The sequence below is a fragment of the Pogona vitticeps genome, chromosome 4 (assembly GCF_051106095.1).
Source record: "Pogona vitticeps strain Pit_001003342236 chromosome 4, PviZW2.1, whole genome shotgun sequence".
In the NCBI taxonomy this organism is placed as follows: domain Eukaryota; kingdom Metazoa; phylum Chordata; class Lepidosauria; order Squamata; family Agamidae; genus Pogona; species Pogona vitticeps.
In genome coordinates this window covers 75,685,994-75,704,328 of record NC_135786.1, presented here as the reverse complement: position 1 = coordinate 75,704,328, position 18,335 = coordinate 75,685,994, and the positions used below count along the sequence as shown (strand labels likewise).

General features: G+C 41.8%; 1 protein-coding gene and 1 long non-coding RNA gene across 2 annotated transcripts in view; one reads left to right on the top strand and one right to left on the bottom strand.

Moving 5' to 3' along the window:
• LOC140706656 (uncharacterized) overlaps window positions 1-9,308 on the top strand; it is a 46,320-nt gene extending 37,012 nt beyond the window's left edge. Inside the window, exon 4 of the long non-coding RNA XR_012086435.2 lies at window positions 1,943-9,308. This is a non-coding gene — a long non-coding RNA (uncharacterized LOC140706656). The remainder of the gene's footprint in view (window positions 1-1,942) is intronic.
• The window catches only part of ROR1 (receptor tyrosine kinase like orphan receptor 1), a 232,369-nt gene that overhangs the window by 170,791 nt on the left and 43,243 nt on the right, over window positions 1-18,335 (bottom strand). The window lies entirely within an intron of this gene.

The window sequence follows — 18,335 nt, the reverse complement described above, 5'->3', positions numbered from 1 at the left end:
ACCCTTTCAGGAATGCACCCACACGTGCAAAGCAATTGTGGGGAGGAGAGTGAGTGCAGGGGGGGGCAGAAGATCTGTCTTTGTGGCATGGCAGCAGCGGCAGCAATGGGGGTGGCCCAGAGCCGGGAGGCTGAGAATAGCCGGGTGCTCTGGCTGATCGCCTCCTGGCAGGCTCCAACGAGGCCGTGGTGGGCATTCCTCGCGACCCTCAATAGCCCTCCTTCCCTCCTCAGTCCACCAGCCTTCCGGGGGGGGGGGGCTTTCTGAAGGAGTCACCAGGATCCAGGTACAAGGCGAGGCAGTACCAGGCTGTGTCAATGCAAAGTCGGGAGGGTGGGGAACAGGCGCCACTTAACAGGAGGGAGGGAAGAGTTGTCGTCTGCACCAGCGGTGGGCAAAATAGGATGAGTGGAGGTGAAGGGCAGGAATCCGCTCCCCACCACCCTCGCAACGGCAGCGCCGGGCATGATTGGAGAGTGTCTGTGTGTGTGTGTCTCTCAGCAGGGGCGAGTGGGGGGGGGAGATGAGCAGGCTCAAAGCCACACCTAGAGCCGTGGGGAGGAGGGGAGGGGAGGAAGCCTGAAGGTCCCCATTCCACCCTCATGGTCCATGTTTTTATATTTGTTGTTCCATTTTTCTCCTTCCAAGCCTTGGTGAAAGTTTCCATGATGTCCAGGCTGAGGAGGGAGTTGGGAATTATTCTCATGTCGCATAATTCCCTTCTTGCCTTTGCATCTATGGGTCTTCTCCCCATTTCTCTTCGCCCCTTCTTCCCGGTGGGCTTTGAACCTCATCTCCTCCTCCTCCTGGTTGTCTTCCAGCATCTCCCGCCCGCCTCGACATCCCCCTCCATTAGTTCGGCTTGCCTTCCTTCCTTCTGAAAGTGCCACGAGTTTGTAGTTTTCCCTACAGAATTAGAGCACCCCCCATATGCTTCTCGTCCTCCTGCTCTTTCTTGTCACCCTACATTGTCTTTTCTTTCCCTAAGGGCACGCGCTCAGATACCTGTCCTAAATAGCTTCTTTCCCCACTTTTGTTTGCTTATTTCTTCAGTACCAAAATGAAGAACAATGGGGTGGTAATGATTTGCTGTTCTCTTTGGCTTGAACTAAAGCGCTGCCAAACCCGCACCAGCGACTGCTCGCCCGGGCAGCCACATCGGTCGTCATCGCACCTCGACATTTTTATGTCCCGCCGCGGAGGGCAGGGAGGAGCGCCCCCCCTTGTTGGAGTCTGTCAGGAGGCGAGCAGCTGGAGGGAGGACCCCCGGCCATGCTCAGACTCCCAGGCTTCCGCTGCCGCTGCCGACACACGCTCCCTCACCCCCTCAAGTATGCCCCTGCATGCAGGGGGATGGGGTGGGTGTGTGGTTGGCAGGCGCACCTGCACACGCGCTAAGTGATGGGGGAAGCGCACGCTCTCCCCACCACTTTGTGTGTGCATCAGAGAGCGCGAGCACGAGGGGCCGCCACACCTCCCTCAGAGGTTCAGCCAGTCCGGAGTATGAATAAGGTTGAGGACCTCTGCTCTACAGTGCTCCAGTAGCCAACACGTATTTGCAATACAATCACAAGTGACTCTGTTTAGAAGCCAGTTTGAACCCTAGGCTTTTCTTGCTCCATACATAGTAAAAGTCTTTGTAGCAAATCCTTTAATATCAATTTTCTTGAACAGAAAATTAATGCAGTGGTCCTATAGTCAGTGCACTCCTTGTCACCTCTTTTCTTGTGGACTGGAATATATATTCAAAGTTGCAAAACTGTGAGACATTGTTTTGCTTTCCTTGCTTTCTGAAATAGTCTTGCTAGGATTTTGATAGATTCAGTATTCATAGCTTGAAACACCTCTGTCAATATGCCATTTGTATAGTTCTTCAGTATGCTGCTTACATCTTTTTTTTTAAATCCTGGTCAGATAACATGTTCACCTGTTATTTTTTCAGCATGCATAACGAGGATGTGGAAGGAGCCTCCTTGAAGAATGAGAGAACTTTAAACAAATTTAGGCATTCCTAAACAGCAACACTCTGTTGGCTGATCCTTCTACTCTAGAACCATCACTGGATTGCTTCCAAACAAGAAAAAGCATCCCTAATCTAGATTTGCAATTTCCTTTGATTTTTTTGCATCTTGTGGAAAAGTTCTCCTGTTTTCTTTCTTTCTTTGCTCTCTTCTATTTCTCTGCAGTTTATATTACATATATAGCATCAAGATAACACACCCACAAAATCCTTTCCCCTGGTGAGTGCTCCAACACTGGAGGCATTCAAGAAAAACTTGTAGAATACTTGTAGAAACATGGGATCAACAATGAATGAAAAATAGGTATTATGCTATGAAAGCCATTTGCAATGTGGACATTATATTCAGACAACTCTACCATATCATGGTAAATGCAGTGATCTAATCTCATTTTGGTAATTCACCAAGGTTGGATCTGGTTAATACAGAGGTAATCATCATCATCTTAGAACTCCAGGTCTGGAAAGCACCCTATGGACTATCTAGTCTAGCCCCTGTTGAGGAAACACAGTGGGAAATCGAACTCCCAACTTCTCGCTCCACAACTAGATACCTAAACTAGTGAGCCATCCAGCAGATCTGGATGTAGTCTCTTAATTACAAAGAATACTAGGGATTACTGGGTAGGGCTAGAAAAACCTGCCCTAGAGAGCTGCTGCCAATCACTATTGACAACCATGGACCAAACAGCCCAAATGTCTGAGTATGAGGCAGCTCCCTACTTCCTACACTCATTACACTCATCTGGACCTTGTGGAAACAGTGGCTAGACCTAAAGAAACATGAGCAGAAGGGGAAAAATTTGAAAACACCATTCAACAAGTGCCTGGATAGCATTTTAATAGGTTGGATTTATATCCATTCTCAGAGCCTACGCTTGTGCAAGTGATCATGTAAATGAATGTGTTTCTTTGGACTTAGTTTTGTATTCGCTACCACAGCACTCTGGAATAAAGTATAACATCTGTGTAAGAGGAACGCACCTTCTTTCAGAAGGGCACCCTGGAGGCAACCCAACATCGCTGTGATAATTAGGAGTGTGCCTTTTGCTGGGTTTTTTTGGGGGGGGGGATTCCAGCTCCCAGATTTCTCTGTGTAGTTCTTTGGGAGTGCCTAGACGGTGTATTCCACAAAGACCTAGGCCTAACTAGAAAGTAGTGCAGAGTTTCCTTTTTGTACAGGAAATTGGTCCAAAACAACAGTTAGTGCAGGTGTGTGTGATTGTGTATGTCTGTGGGCAGGAACTCCAAGAATTCAGAATGGGAATTTTTGGAGAATTCTGGAAGTTGGAGTTCCCCCACACACAAAAAAAAATCAAACAGCACCCCCCTAGTGATAATTAAGAGCTATCGCCAAATAAAAAAGAAGATATCATGGAGCAGATTGCTATCAGAAAATAAAGTGTAATGTCTTCAAGTAGTCAAAGCTTAAAACACACAGAACCCAACTTTAAATATATTCAGATAAGTGAAGCATTCACAGATTGCTTTCATTCCTTTTCAATTCATTGCTGAACAAAATCTTCACTCTTATTGCACAGAACAGAAGTAGATTCATCCCAAGAACAATTAACTTCTCTGTTTAAAGGAGCACTAATGAGATAGTAACTAAGTCAGCCAGCTACCAATTAGCTACTGTTTCTGGGCTCGGTCATAAAACCACCAAGACACTACTTGTATAGTACTCTCTAGCTTTAAGCTTTGAATTCCTTCTCTTTCTCCAAAATAACAGTAAGAAAAGAAAGAAAACAGATTATATAGATTAAAGGTAGCTATTTCCACCTGTTGCAGTCTTCTGCTTAAAATGATTGAACTGATGCTCTATGTTAACTACTAGTTGTAATTCACTATTTCAAATGAATAAAGTATTATCTAGCATATTTTATATACTCCCTGAGTTCTTGTTGAAATTTCATCACGCTCCTAATTAAAAATGTAACTTGGCAGCAGCTTTAAATCAGAATATGGAATGTACTTTCTCCCTACCTCTTTCACACTGTTTGTTAGTAGAAACGCTTACATATCTGGCACACAGGCAACAAGTACTTTTTTGGTACAGGTTATGCAAACAAGAGATCCATCTCAAATACACAGCAATCAAGAGATCTTCATAAAGTTTGATGACGTACTTAGTCTTCTCAAAGGATTTTTGAAAACTCAGCATCAGAATATACATGACTTGGTAAACAGACGAATACATACATATGCTCTATCTATCTATCTATCTATCTATCTATCTATCTATCTATCTATCTATCTATCTATCTATCTATCTATCTATCTATCTATCTATCTATCTATCTATTTATCTATCTATCTATCTATCTATCTATCTATCTATCTATCTATCTATCTATCTATCTATCTATCTATCTATCATGTGTATACAGTACAGTACTCCTGTTAAGTAGAATGCCAGCCACATCCATAAGACACAGTGCAGTGTAATTGGTAATAGATACAATGTAGGACTATTCAACCACAAATCTCACTGAGTGAATATCAGCCAGGCGTGGTCATTCTTTGCCTAGCTTTCTTCATACAATAATTGCAGGGATAAAATAGTCATAGGTAACAAAGGTGACAAATAATACATAATGCTTTCATAATTCATTATGTTACAGTTACACAATCCAGCCAGCAAGGCAATCCAGCCACCTGTCAAGAAGTACTGTTGGATAAACAAGCATGAGCAGTGAAGATGCACACTATCTGTCAGGGTGCAATTGAGCATTATAAAAAATGATGGTGGGATTTATCAGCTAAGTCTCTTTGACGCAAAACCCTCAATATTTTTTCTTCTTCTGGCCCAGTCAAGCAGCTTCTAGTCTAGTCAACTGAATTAACAATTAGAAAAAAAGAATTAAAATTACTAAATCTGTGATTCCACCAGCCCACACACAACAAAGATGATTGCTCCCAACCTCTTATGTTAGCATTAATTATCAAGGATCAGATAAAACTGGGACTACTACTTGCTGCTGTATTGAGTCATGTCTGTACTGAAGTGTGATGTATTTTATTGGTATGTATACTCCTCACCCTTAACAAAACGTACATCTGAATTGGCTCAACTACAAAACATTGTTGAACACAACAGATATTTATTTTCAAAGGCTTTCACGGCCAGGATCCAATGGTTGTTGTAGGTTTTTTGGGCTGTTTGGCCATGTTCTAAAGGTTTTTCTTCTTAACGTTTTGCCAGTCTCTCTGGCTGGCATCTTCAGAGGACAGGAGTTAGAACTCTGTCTGTGTTCTGGTGTAGTATGTGGGATAGTTGAGTATTTATAGCTGAGGGATCAGCTTTGTGTCCTTTCCAGGAGATTGGGTGATTATGGTGATCAGCGTGTTTTTATGAGTGTATTGTTGTGATAAAGGGGGGAGATGATCTGTCACTGTGATTGATGGGTGTCATTAGCTAGTCTTTTGTATGCATCCACCTTGTAGCTGGGTAGAGTTTGTAGACCTTTTGCAGGCTGTATTTTTCTGTGCTGGGAGCCAGGCTTTGTTGAGTTTTAGACTTCTTTTTTGTTGAAGCTCTGCTGGTATTTCAATGGCTTCCCTGTGTAGTCTAACATAATGATTGCTCATGTTGTCCAGTACTTCTGTCTTTTGAAATAGAATTTCATGTCCAGCTTGCTTTAGGACATATTCAGCTACAATAGAGCTCTACAAACATTTCTTAAAAATGATGTTTTAAAAACTGGAAAAACCCCATATGACCAAGGCAATTAAAATCACACATCTTATTTTGTACTTGATGCATAGACTGTCTTTCTAAGAGAGCTTCCAAGACCATATTTTGAAGATATTAAATGCATAATCTATCTAAAAATCAATACAATTATGATCAGCATATGAAACAACAATTGATTTATTCACCTGATAGGTATTTTCATCCCGCACAAATGTCGGGTCCACCAGTGCACATCGCCATGGTGGACCTCCTTTGCCTTTCCCCCGGGATAATGCGAGACGTGGGAATTGCATCTTGCTAACAGGGGGGAAGGGAGGCATCCATAGAAGGACGCTCCCCCACATGTTCAGCCTCTTCTGAGGCTTTCATCCCACTCTCCCTCCCTTTAATCCAGTGTGAGTCTGACTAATTGCCCTTTTGGGGTCCAGATAGGAATTTTTGACCCATTACCTTAATTGGCTTTGACCAAACTCTGGGAGGCAGTGGAAGACAGGAGAGCCTGTTCTGGTCCATGGGGTCACAAAGAGTCTGACACAACTTAATGACTAAACAACAACAAACTTAATTGGCAGAAAAGGTCACGGAAATTTTTCGCCTATCCCACACTGGCAGGGGGTTAGTTGTTGCCCCTATTTCTGATTATAGTGTTATCAATTTAGGTCACACGGTGGGTAGTGCAGAAGGAAATAACACTGGTGAGTGCCTATGGAGTTCAACAGAAGGGATAGCACATCTGACCTCGAGGTGCTGCAGATCATGAGGTTACAGTGCCAGGAGGAAAGACCTGCTGGGGCCCTCCCTGGGCTGAGGGCCGCCAAAGTGAGGGGGGTTACAGGCTCAGGGAGGCTAGATCTTTCACCAGTCAGGGACATACTGTCTCAAGGACAGCGTGACAATGGGGTGTGGGACTCGCCCGTATAAGGTTGGTGAGATGGTCCAGTGAGACCCTCGGTACCAAACCTGATCCCTCACTACTGCAGACCCTTGATTTCTCAGGCCAAAGGTTACTGACGTGTTGATTCAATAAAGTGTGGCCCTAGTTTACCCCATCAGCTGTGTCTTGCCTCTTTATTCCGGGGTGGGAGGACAATGTCATGTATGTCTCCTACCTCATGCTCATGTTGTTTGTATATACTGTATCACTAGAAAAGATAGTGCAGCCTAAGAAAATGGGTGACATCTGACTTGGTAAGTAGTACTGTATCTGTATAAAGGATCTAGGTGGCTTAACAGACTGCAAGCTGTTGATGCAGCAGTAAAAAAAACAGCAAATGCAATACTTGGTTGCATCAACAGAAGTATGGTGTCCAGATTCAGAGAAGTAATACTTTCTATCTGTTCTGCTTTGGTCAGATCTCACCTGGAATACTGTGTCCAGTTCTGGGCATCACAGTTTAAGAAAGTTATTGACACGCTGCAATGTGTCCAGAGGAGAGCAACCAGAATGGCAAAAGGTCTGGAACCTAAGACCTATGAGGAACACTTGAGAGATGGACAGGTGTGTAGCTTGGAGAAAAGACAGCTAAGCAGTGATATGACAGGCATTTTCAAATATATGGGGGGCTGTTTTATAGAAGATGGAAGCTTGTTTTCCGTAGCCGAAGAAGGTAGGACTCAAAAGAATGGGTTGAAATTCTGATAAAGGAAATTTTATCTAAGTAAAAGATCAGCAAAAACTATTTTACTGAAATGGGGCTGGGTGGACACGCCCCCACTGGAGGTGTTTAGAGAGAGATTACTTGGCCACCTCTCAGAATGTTTTAACTGTGAATTTTGTGCTTTTGCAGAGGGCTGGACTCAATTACACTTGCAGTTCTTTTCTTTTTCTTTTTTTAAAAAGTTTTTATTTATCTAAAACATAAGACATAAACAAAAATACACAAATCAAAATACAATATAACTGTGTTCCCTACCACCGTAGGTTCTTTTCGGCTCTACAGTTTCATGATTCTATGAGCCTCCTCTGTGAGTATTCAAATCTGTGGGAATGTTTCCCACCAGCATTTCAACTTTGGCAAACCTATTTAGAAGATAATTACAAGGCTAACAACCATTATTTATGGTTCTCATTAGTTATCTCCTTTTCACTGCTGTAAGCAACTTTATCAGATACAGGAGGTCACATTTTCTCCAGGCCTTTGTATATCCAATAGCTGAAGAGGCTGACTTATTTAATATTGTTTTTCTTTCATGGCTAGTGATAACTGTCTGTTAGATCAAACACATCCATCAAGAGTTGAGCAGTTTGAAATGTAAGCCATGGGTTTGAAAAAAATGGTTGCAGTTTGTTTTTATGGGAAGGGATACTGATACAGCTCTAAAAACTGGTACTACCTGCTCAAATATCTGCCAAGGTGGGGAATGTGCAGCCCTCCAGATGTTGCTGAGCTGCAGCCCCAATCAGCCATAACCAGTTCAGCCAGGTTTGATGGGGCTTGCAGTTCAACAACACCTGAAGGACTACGAGGTCTATTCTCTTCCTAGCTGCTTAATGTGTGTGTTCTCCCTTCAAAAGGTCACTGTCCTCAAAAACCCTCACCCACAACATCCTGCCAAAAGGAAGTAAGGATATTATAAATATGAGCTGCTCTGCAGCTAAATATGAAATCATATAGCACTTGGTAATTTGACTAAGTGCTGGGATAGTGGATGTATACATTTTGCAAAGAGGATTGGGAAAAAGCCTTGAGTCTTTACAAAAAAAAAAACACCAAGTAAAATGTTACTTGTTAGATGGGGTCTAACATCCATGCACATGAAAGTCAAGTCAGTGAATTACAAAATCAGGATATGAGAACACCTCACATAACATATTCCTAGGCTGGCCCAAGACAATTTGCTGCCTGAGGCAAATAAGAGGTTAATTGTCTCCTCCATTTCATACCCAGAAACTGACTGGACTGTCAGCTGTATCTTAATTCAGCACTAGCAGTTTGGATGCATCCTTTTAACGCTGAGAGTTGCAGGCTGGCTTAGGGGATGCAGGGTAGGCCATGAGGCTCTATATACCAATGAACTACTGTGGGAGGAGGATGCCTCTGACTCTCTGTTGCCCACCTGTTGCCCATTTTGCCACCTTACATGGTTACCTCATTCTGACTAATGGTAGGGCTGGCTTTGCATAACTGCAGGGCACTGAACATGTTGGAGAGTATGTAAATCAAAGCTGTAACTATAAGATTAAGGGCACGACCACACTGGCAGAAAAACTCACTATCTGGATCACTTTTGGTGCTGTTTGGCTTAAGGCATCCACAAGTGTCTTGACTTGGAGCAATTGATCTTGCCCCTTTTTAGAGCTGTCCATTTTTTTTTTTTGGCATAGCAAAAAGGTTACTTTTTGTGTGTGCAATTCAGCACACTCCCAATTATCCTGCTTTTTAGCCCATGAGGATGATTAGTCTACGTGAAAATAGTGCTGTGGTCAGTATTATCTGAGGTGAAAACCCTGTGACATAATTGACGAGTTGTGGTATTGAAAGGGGTGACAGAGAGCTCTCCTCCTCTATTTTCATCTACTCTACAATTTTAAATGTTTTAATATATATTTTCCTATTGATGCAGCAGTACTTTAGATTCAGGGTCCCCAAACTATGGCCCACGGGCCACATCTGGCATGACTTGCCATCATATCTGGCCTGTTCCTTTCAGCCCATGCATGCACACGGGAGGCCATGCATGCGGAGTGTGTGTGTGTGTCCGTGTGTGCATGTATCTGTCCATGAGGGTGCATGGGGTGTGTGAGTGTGGGGGGTGGGCAGGGGGAGTATGTGTGTGGGTGGGCAGGTGTCCGTGTTTGCATGCAGGCAAGTTTGCATGTGTACGTGTGTGCATGCATGTGGCTGCGCGTACACGTGCACATGTTCCTGTTTCTTTGGCCCCCAAAAATGTTGAAAATATCCGGTGTGGCCCTGACAGTCAAACGTTTGGAGACCACTGCTCTAGATCAATAGTTCTCAAACTGGGGTCCCCAGATGTTCTTGTACTGCAACTCCCAGAAATTCTGGCCAGCACAGCAAGTGGTAAAGGCTTCTGGGAACTGCAGTCAAAGAACATCTGTGGACCCATGTTTGAGAACCACTGCTCTTGATAAACAAGATACACTGGCAGTATTATGTGTACCAGGCTAGGTAGACGGATTGCTGTTTCTCTATATCACTTACTTTACTTAACAGCAACAACAAAAGGAAAGTCGCCACAGGCTGCTGAATGATGGCCACAGGAAAAGCCAGGGAAGGGGACAGGAAGAGGAGTGTAATTAATCAAAAGGAGAACAAATTGGGGCAATCCAAAGACCTGTTGGACCTTTCTCATGGGAGAAAAAAAAGGTAGATCAGTATGAATGGAAGGATCACTCAAGTGAGAAATAAAATAGATCACACTAAAGGTAAGAACCTTTCAAGCAGGAACCATCCAGCTTTCCTCGTCTGGACATGTTCTGAGAAAGATATTATATCTAAGATGGTGTAACCAACATGGAGCTTAATAATTCTGAAATGGTGGCCCAGGACCAGGCAGCAACCCTTTCGTGGGCATGCTGCCAAGCTGCTGGTCTCATAGCATGAGAAAATGTAAAATAATTACAGTGTTGTTTTTCATTACCCTGAGTTTATGCTGGCAAAAGAGTAGATCAATAAACTTTGTGCTAGGCTGAACTTAATGCAGCTAATGGTATAATTAGATGACATTATGTGTCTGATGTGAGTAAATCAATGCCAAGTTTCAAGATTTCTGCAGCAATAAAAGAAATGAATCAGAGAAGATATCTAGCACCACTACAGTTCCATAAATTTGTCAACTTCAGATTAACATTTTCCATCTTGTCTTCTATACCCTGAGGAGCTTTCAAAACATCTTACATAAATTAATGCCGAAATGGAACAATCACCACAACAGAGTTAAAGCAACAACAAAATAATTTTAAATTAGGGCTTTGCATGGGCCCCCTGCTATGATTTGAAAGCCAGTTTACAGCTTGGTTCAGTTCAAAACCGTTTGTACTTCATTTGAGTTGATGTACAGCTCAATCTGAGTCTGTTTGTAAGCTTACAATTGACTTGCAAAAGAAAAGCAGCCTTTTTTGTTTTCAAACAGGGGTATATTGCCATTTTTATATATTTGAATATAACTATATCTACTGTATAGTGACATAATCACACCTAAAGAGGGGAGGAAACACCCTAAACTTCATATAGCTACCTTGAGGGCTTGCAAACCAGGCACCTTTAAAATTTGCTGGGCTTTTTTCCCAACAAGGAAGGAAGCAAGGAAGGAAGGATTACTTTTGCCACACTTGTATGTCCAGTCTTAATGTGCCAAAGTTGCCTTTGAATTCCAGATGACTGTGGGCACATTTCAGAACAGGGGGGATGTGAGAAAAAGGAAGGTGATCCCCAGCTCAGAATGGCAGAGATATAGAAACTGAAGCCTCAAAGATATCATCAAATTCACACATTGAGTAGAAGCTGGCCAACAGATGACAAATACAGTATACATTTCAAAGTTCTCTTTTAAGATCGACTGGAAAGCACATTTGGCCCAAAGATGCCACTGCAGCACTTGCTGCCTGGAATCTCTTGATATGCAAATTTATCCAACTCTACTTGTAGAGACATCTCAATTGCTCAAAGCAAAAGCCCTCTTTGAAATGGTGCTTTGGCCAAAGGGTTACCAGGAATCAACAGAGGACCAGAAAAAGTACTTAAAGACTGCAGCCAGAGAACATAGGCGTGAGTCTCCTTAGACCCTTCAGGTGATCGGGAGGAATGTAGCCTCCAGAGAATGGTGAATCCACATACTGTGTAAATAGACTGCCCAGCTTAGCCAAGCCATAGCAGTTAGAAAGTTTGGATGTTGTGGATTGCTTTGACCAAGCTGTACCTTGCCTAAGAAATGTGGAAATAAACTGTATCATTGTTTAGTTTCTTAGACAATGCCTTTTCTGTTTGGACAATGTCTTCTGACTTTGTTTCTAATAAAAACTGAATTCCCTTTTTGAACCATGTGGTGTGGAAAGCAGAGTGCTCCTGGATTAAATCTGAGTGCGTCTTACCACTCTCTGGCAATATTTTTAGTCTTTTACTCCTTTTATAGAAAGAGGGGGAACTACCCAGAGTTTCAGCAATGGGAGCCTGGGGGCTGTAGAAAAAGAGGTTCTGTGTCCCTCCCTCCCCAACTTTGCCTAGCCTAGACCCCAGATCCAAAGCATGTTTCATGAGAGGAAGGGAGCGAGAAAGGAAGGAAGGGCATAAAACAATTCATGCCCCACCTGATTCAATTTGTGGTCCAGACACAAACTGCTTCGTAAATTCATTTTGGTTTGCCTTGATACTAACCCTGGCCATTCCACTTCATTCTGTAAGAAATCGATCCACATCAGGCTGATTTGTTGCAAAATCTATGGTTCTACTACTTCCAACCATCTCTTAAGTAACACATCCATGGGTGTTCCATATTAAGTAGCAAATGCCCATGCAAACTAGTTTAGCCTTCACTTGATTGTTAAAAGACGACACAGTAAATTTGCTGGCTTAGAAAGAACAAATGACAAGGATGTGGCAACCACCAAGCCAGCTCTGGATCTTGTAGCTGCCCATATTATTCCACTCCAGGTAACAGCAGAAACTCTGTGGAACTTCTTAAAGCATGGAGACGTGGGAAGTTAAACATCAAATGGCACAAGGTTTTTATTCTTCCCAATACCTTGCTTTCCCCCTACACTACAGGGAACTACAATTTTTAAATTTTACTTTCATCTCCCCTTTTAACATTCTTCTGCAATGGGTCTTGGGAACTGAGTCAATCATTAAGTAAATGACTGCCAAGTTAGCTGACAAGTCCTAAATGGAAGGAAAATACTTCATTATATAAAAAGAACTGGTGGCACAGTAGGGCAAGAACAGACAGAAATAACCTTATTTTGAACTAGTATGGAACCGATGCCTGTTGCTTGGACCCAGTAGGGTATGTGTGCATTTGGGACGCAACCAGACAGAGAAGCATAAGAAATTTCTTTGCCCATTTTGTGTGGCAGAAGGAAGGCTGTCTCCTTCTACCTCATGGCCCCAGAGCCAGCTTGGTACAAATGCTGAAAAGATAGGGGGGGAAAGCATGAAATACAAACAAGCAAAGAGTATTTATTTTCAAGTTAACTCTCTAGAAGCAAATTTTAAAGCAAAGGTTGGTCCATGAGAACGAAACAAAATGGAAGTCCACAGTTCGTTACAATCATTTAAAATTTTACAAAACAGTGCAAATACCTAACTTCTCCAGAAGTCTTTGTCAGGCTTAATAAACCACTGAGCTAGGAAGGCAATATTTCACTACACTTCTGCATTTTAAAAACTCTTTAGTTTTATCTTCCTGTAATACTCTCAGCAAATCAGTTTTAAAATGGAAAACAAGGAATACTGTACTCTTAATGTACTGTATTTGAAAGTTCTTCCTAGTTGTCATACTTGGTGTGGAAGTGCTACTTTTATAATATTCCATACATAAACCAAATTAGACTGTCGGCATCTCTCTTTGTCCTTTCAATGAATCTGCTGAATGTATGAGCTACTTTTTTCATTAACCTTCTAATTTTGAATACTTAAGACTCTTTGATTTCATTTTGTTTCTTTAGAAAAATGATCTTGACTATGCTTAACACAGCTGGTAGACAGTGAATCAATATGAATTAAACTAAAAAACACAAAGTGGAGCAAGAAACCTATGGCTGCCATTGATTGCCCTCTACAGGGTTCCTCTTTGTATCTCCTTGTTGGACTGTCTGCTGTTACACATTGTCTTCACTATCTAAGTGATCCCAGGAACTCTAAACTCCCTTCCTGCCTTATGTTTAAGCAAAGAAAAACATATCTACAAACAAGATACTGTATTTGATGATGGTGGTGTTTTCTTCTCCTTTCCTGCTACTGAAAGATTTAATAGGAGTTCTCAAAGAAACTTAATCAGCCTCTTAAAGAATTCAGTCAAAAGATGCACAAAAAATCTTTTCTTTCTTTCTTTCTTTCTTTCTTTCTTTCTTTCTTTCAAAGCAGAAACAGAAAACTTGCTGAGTTGCAGATCATTTATCATGTTTGCAGGATTCTTGCTTCCCTTCAACTCTCTGGGGCTTTCTGCTTCAGCTACTTTCAAATATGTCTGCAGATCAACAAACCCTTTAAATTCTTCAGAAGCAAATAACCTGCTCCCCTTCAGCACTAAATAAAGCCTTACCTGACAATTTATATCACACAGGTGTGCTTCTATCTATAGGACTTTTCAAAAAGAATCTAAGTGAGGGATCACAGCAAAGTAGAGACAAGGAAAACTTTGTTTCTGTTAATTCAGATACCCATCTGTTGATCAGAAAGAACATCTGTGCAGGGTCAAGCATTACTCAGATGATCCAAGCAAGCCAAATGTTCTTAGACATGTGGAGATCTGTGATTTTGGACTACAATTTCCAGAATTCTGGTGCAATAAGACACAAGTCCACACACTTCTAGTTCTGATGTTACAGATCACTTTTACCAGACTTCTCATGCACCATCTCATGTTTTTTTATCATGAATGGACGTACACACATTCACACAACCACTTCCTGTTGCAATCAGAAATTGGACATGCTGAATTATATGTTTAGATGCAAAATTAGAAATGATGCTTATAATTACAATATTTTTCACCTGATGGAGAAAATGACAATATACTGGCTCTTTACGACATCAGCCGTATGGCATGAGACGCAACCATTATTGGCAAAGACACCAACCCAAATGTTTAGATGAGTTAGACTGCTCAAAATATCTCCCCCTTTGCCATGTGTCATGTGCTTTCAATTCAGAACCAATTTATAAAGATCCTCATGGGGCTTTCAAGGTGAGTTTCCATGGTCAAGTGGGGATTTGAACTCAGCTATCTTGGTTCCTAGCTCATCACTCTATCCACCATACTGTACTATCCTGGGAATCCCATGTCCCTTTTATGTGTATGTATTGCAAATCTAAGTGCCAGAATTTTTGAGTTTGGATGTATTTTCTCTGAATGCAACAAGATTATTTTTAAAGGCAGCTGTATATATATATATATACAGTGTGTATATATATATATATATATATATATATATATATATATATATATATATATATATATATACACACACACACAGCTGCCTTTAAAAATAATCTTGTTGCATTCAGAGAAAATACATCCAAACTCAAAAATTCTGGCACTTAGATATATATAATTGGGATTCCCCCACCACTCCCCATACCTTCATATTACATTAGTGAATACCTTCAGAAATCCACAGCTCTGAATAACAAAAGGAAATTATGGAAAATACTGCTGGATGCTGGCACAGTTCATACTGTATGTTTTTGAAATCTTTTTGCAGCATCCCAGAAGGTTGGAATTAAGAGTACAAAAGGTAACAGAGCTCTGTGGGAAGTTAAGATGCTTGACCAGCCTGTTTAGAGTGGAGCAGAAAAGCTCTATTAACACCCTGCTGTTTCTGGCAAGCCAGGTCAGCCCCCCCTGTGGGGAGACTTTTCATGTGTTATCATTGCTGAACCCCTTTGTGATGCACAACATTCACTTTGCTGCAAGCTGAAAGCTGTTCTAAGTGCAGAAATTTAATCAATTTATGTTAACCATTTCTTTCCAGCTAGGCTAAAAATATGATTTTTTAAAATGTCGATCAAAGCCGTATGACTCTGGTACTGCCTATTAAAACTATTTATAGTTTTAATAAATTAGTTTGCAAACTTATTTTCACAAGGGGGAAAATTCAGCTGAATTTACCAGAGTTTACTTTTAGGCAGACACATATTAGATTGCACCCTTCAGATTATGCATTCCTTAAATGTATGGCATAACATTTTGCAACCCTGAAGACTAGGCATAGCTTCAGAAAATTACCTCTGTCGACTACAACGCCCAGAATCCCCCAGCCAACATGATCATCACCAAAAAGGAACTCTCCCCATTTGAATCAACAATGTTCCCTCTTGCATCAGCCCACAATTACATTGCACTAATTATTGCTGCACAAAAGAGGCCTGCTCCTTCATCATGGAAGAAATTGAACCCAACTCCCTTGGGTCTGAAATGCAGACATTAGACTCCAACTTTTGCGAGGCTTCAAGTCTTACGATAACAATACAACAGGCAGAGTCATATGTAGCAATTTTGGCACCAGGAATGAGCAGCACTGCCTCTTCCCTCTGCCATCCTTCAGTAAGGGTGGAAACAAAGTGGAAGTTTATTCCTACCAAAGGAAAGGAAAGGAAGTGTACAATGCTGGGAGGTGTTGCAATTTATTTTCCTGCACTCACTTGCTATGTTCCAGTGGCCTCTAAATTTTGGAGCCACAGGGCAAAGCTCCGACTGTCCTGTTTACTTATAGCTCAGGGAATCTGCACATTTTTAAAGAGTCTTTCATGATCAACCTACTCTCCTGCTTTTGTTGAAGGCTATAATTCAACAGTTTGAGAAGTTCTGTTTTTCAAATTTTGAGTTTCCTGTAAGGCCACTGCATTGTTGATCTTTTATGGGGTACTTTGGGCAAGTAAACTATAAGCTCATTTTAAGCAGGATGGGTCCAGCCAGGCCATGTTTCTTTCAGGTTTTCCAATCAGTCTGCCTTGGCTTCCTTCCAGAAAGCTAAAACTGCTCATTTTGGTGCAGGTGTTAAAATGTATATTTCTTCTAGTATTTATCCCATGTTAAGCCTTGCTGCAACGTCCTATTCTTCAAAGGAAATGCACTGTTCCCAAAATGGCCCATTTTTTTTCTGGCATGAGGATAATTCCTTTCTTACACATTTTCAGTCTGGGGTAGTTACTATATTCAGCTACTACTGCTAAGGAACGGTGTGATTCTCACTTATTCCACATTAGTGTGGCTAGATTGGGAGCCATTATGAGATTTGAGAACGAGGCTATACATGGTATTGGGCAATGGAGTATTTAAAAAGCACACTAGACTTTGATTATTTGGCCTCCACTTGCATCCTTCCTACCCAGTACAACAGGTTTTGGATTACTGTTTAAACTGGCTTTTGTGTAGTCCAACCTACTTTGTGAATACTCTGTAGAGATGGGATATTTGTATCCTAGGAGATACAAATAGGAATATCGGTACCACAGGTGCCTGCAGAAACCAGACAACTCCCCCCAGAACCAGCTGGTCCACTTACCGCTACCTGCGCAACATGCATGGCCATCATAACTTGCATTATGCCAATCACGAAAGTAGCCCAGACCGCTGACCACTGAGCAGATGAGCGGGGAAACCTGTCATCCCACCTCCTTGCTAGAGTGGTCGGCGGTGTGGAGGGGCAGCAAAGTGCCAGCTGGGCTACTTCTGCAATTGGTGTGACATAAGTAGTAAGTGGACTGGCTGCTTCTGGGGAGAGGGTCCGGTTTCTGCAGGGATTTGTATCCCAAGGGATGTGAATACAAATATCCCATCTCTAATACTCTTGTCATGGCCAGCCACCTGTGGAGGAGAAGGATTAAGGGGCCATGCCTCTCATTCTCAAACATTTCCCAGTGGGGTTTGGAAGGAAGGCAGGGCCCTCAAGGAACCTTGTGGTCTGCAGGTGGCAATAAGCTTGACTCAAAACCTTTTAAAGAGACAATTTGACTTCTGGTACAGTGGGGTCTCTACTTAAGAACGTCTCTACTTAAGAACAATCCAACTTAAGAACAGCTCCATTTGCTAAATTTTGCTTCTACTTGAGAACAGAAATCCAAGATAAGAACAGGAAAAAAAACCTTTCCTGCTCTTTTTTTAACCTTAGGCCATCTTAGGTTAAAAAAAAATTTCTCCCCCTAGTGGTAGAGTACGTATTAACCAGCTTTGCATTAGTTCCTATGGGAACTAATGCTTCAATGTACGAACGCACCTCTACATAACAAAAAAACAGCCAGAACGGATTAATTGGTTTTCAGTCCATTCCTATGGGAAATTTTGCTTCAACTTAAGAACGTTTCAACTTAAGAACACCATTCCAATACGGATTAAGTTCTTAAGTAGAGACCCCACTGTAATTGTGTCTCTCAGGACAGGAGCTAGGCCTTTTGCTATGCAATTTAGGTTTTAGGGTTTTATTGCTTCCCCCCCTTAAATTTACTAATAAATATATGCAAATCCCTTATTTGACTCTAGTCACTGTCTTACATCTTCATTCTAGGTGGTGAAGTGGTCACATTCATGATTCAAGCTCCAAAACCTTTCTATACCTTGGCCATTGTGATTGGTTTGTACAACTAAAAGAACATGCAACTTCCATGAAAAATAAACAGCCTAAAATCAGGTGCTAATCCCAGCTAAAGCAGATTGCAGAATTGTAAATCAATTCTTATATAAATCCTGTGAAGAGATTAGGACAGTGAGGGATCATGGGCTCTGTTGCTCTTCTGGAAGATCAGATACTGTAGTTCATAAAAAAAATCATAGAAAAGTGCAGTTGGAAGGGGCCTACAAAGCCATCAAGTCCAACCCCCTGCCCAATGCAGGAATACAATCAAAGGTGCTTATTTAAGTTTTTCGTGAATGCCTCCAGTGTGTGCCCAGGATGAGCTGACCAAAGGGGGGGGAATGCCCACTGGTAACTGGAGACAGTGA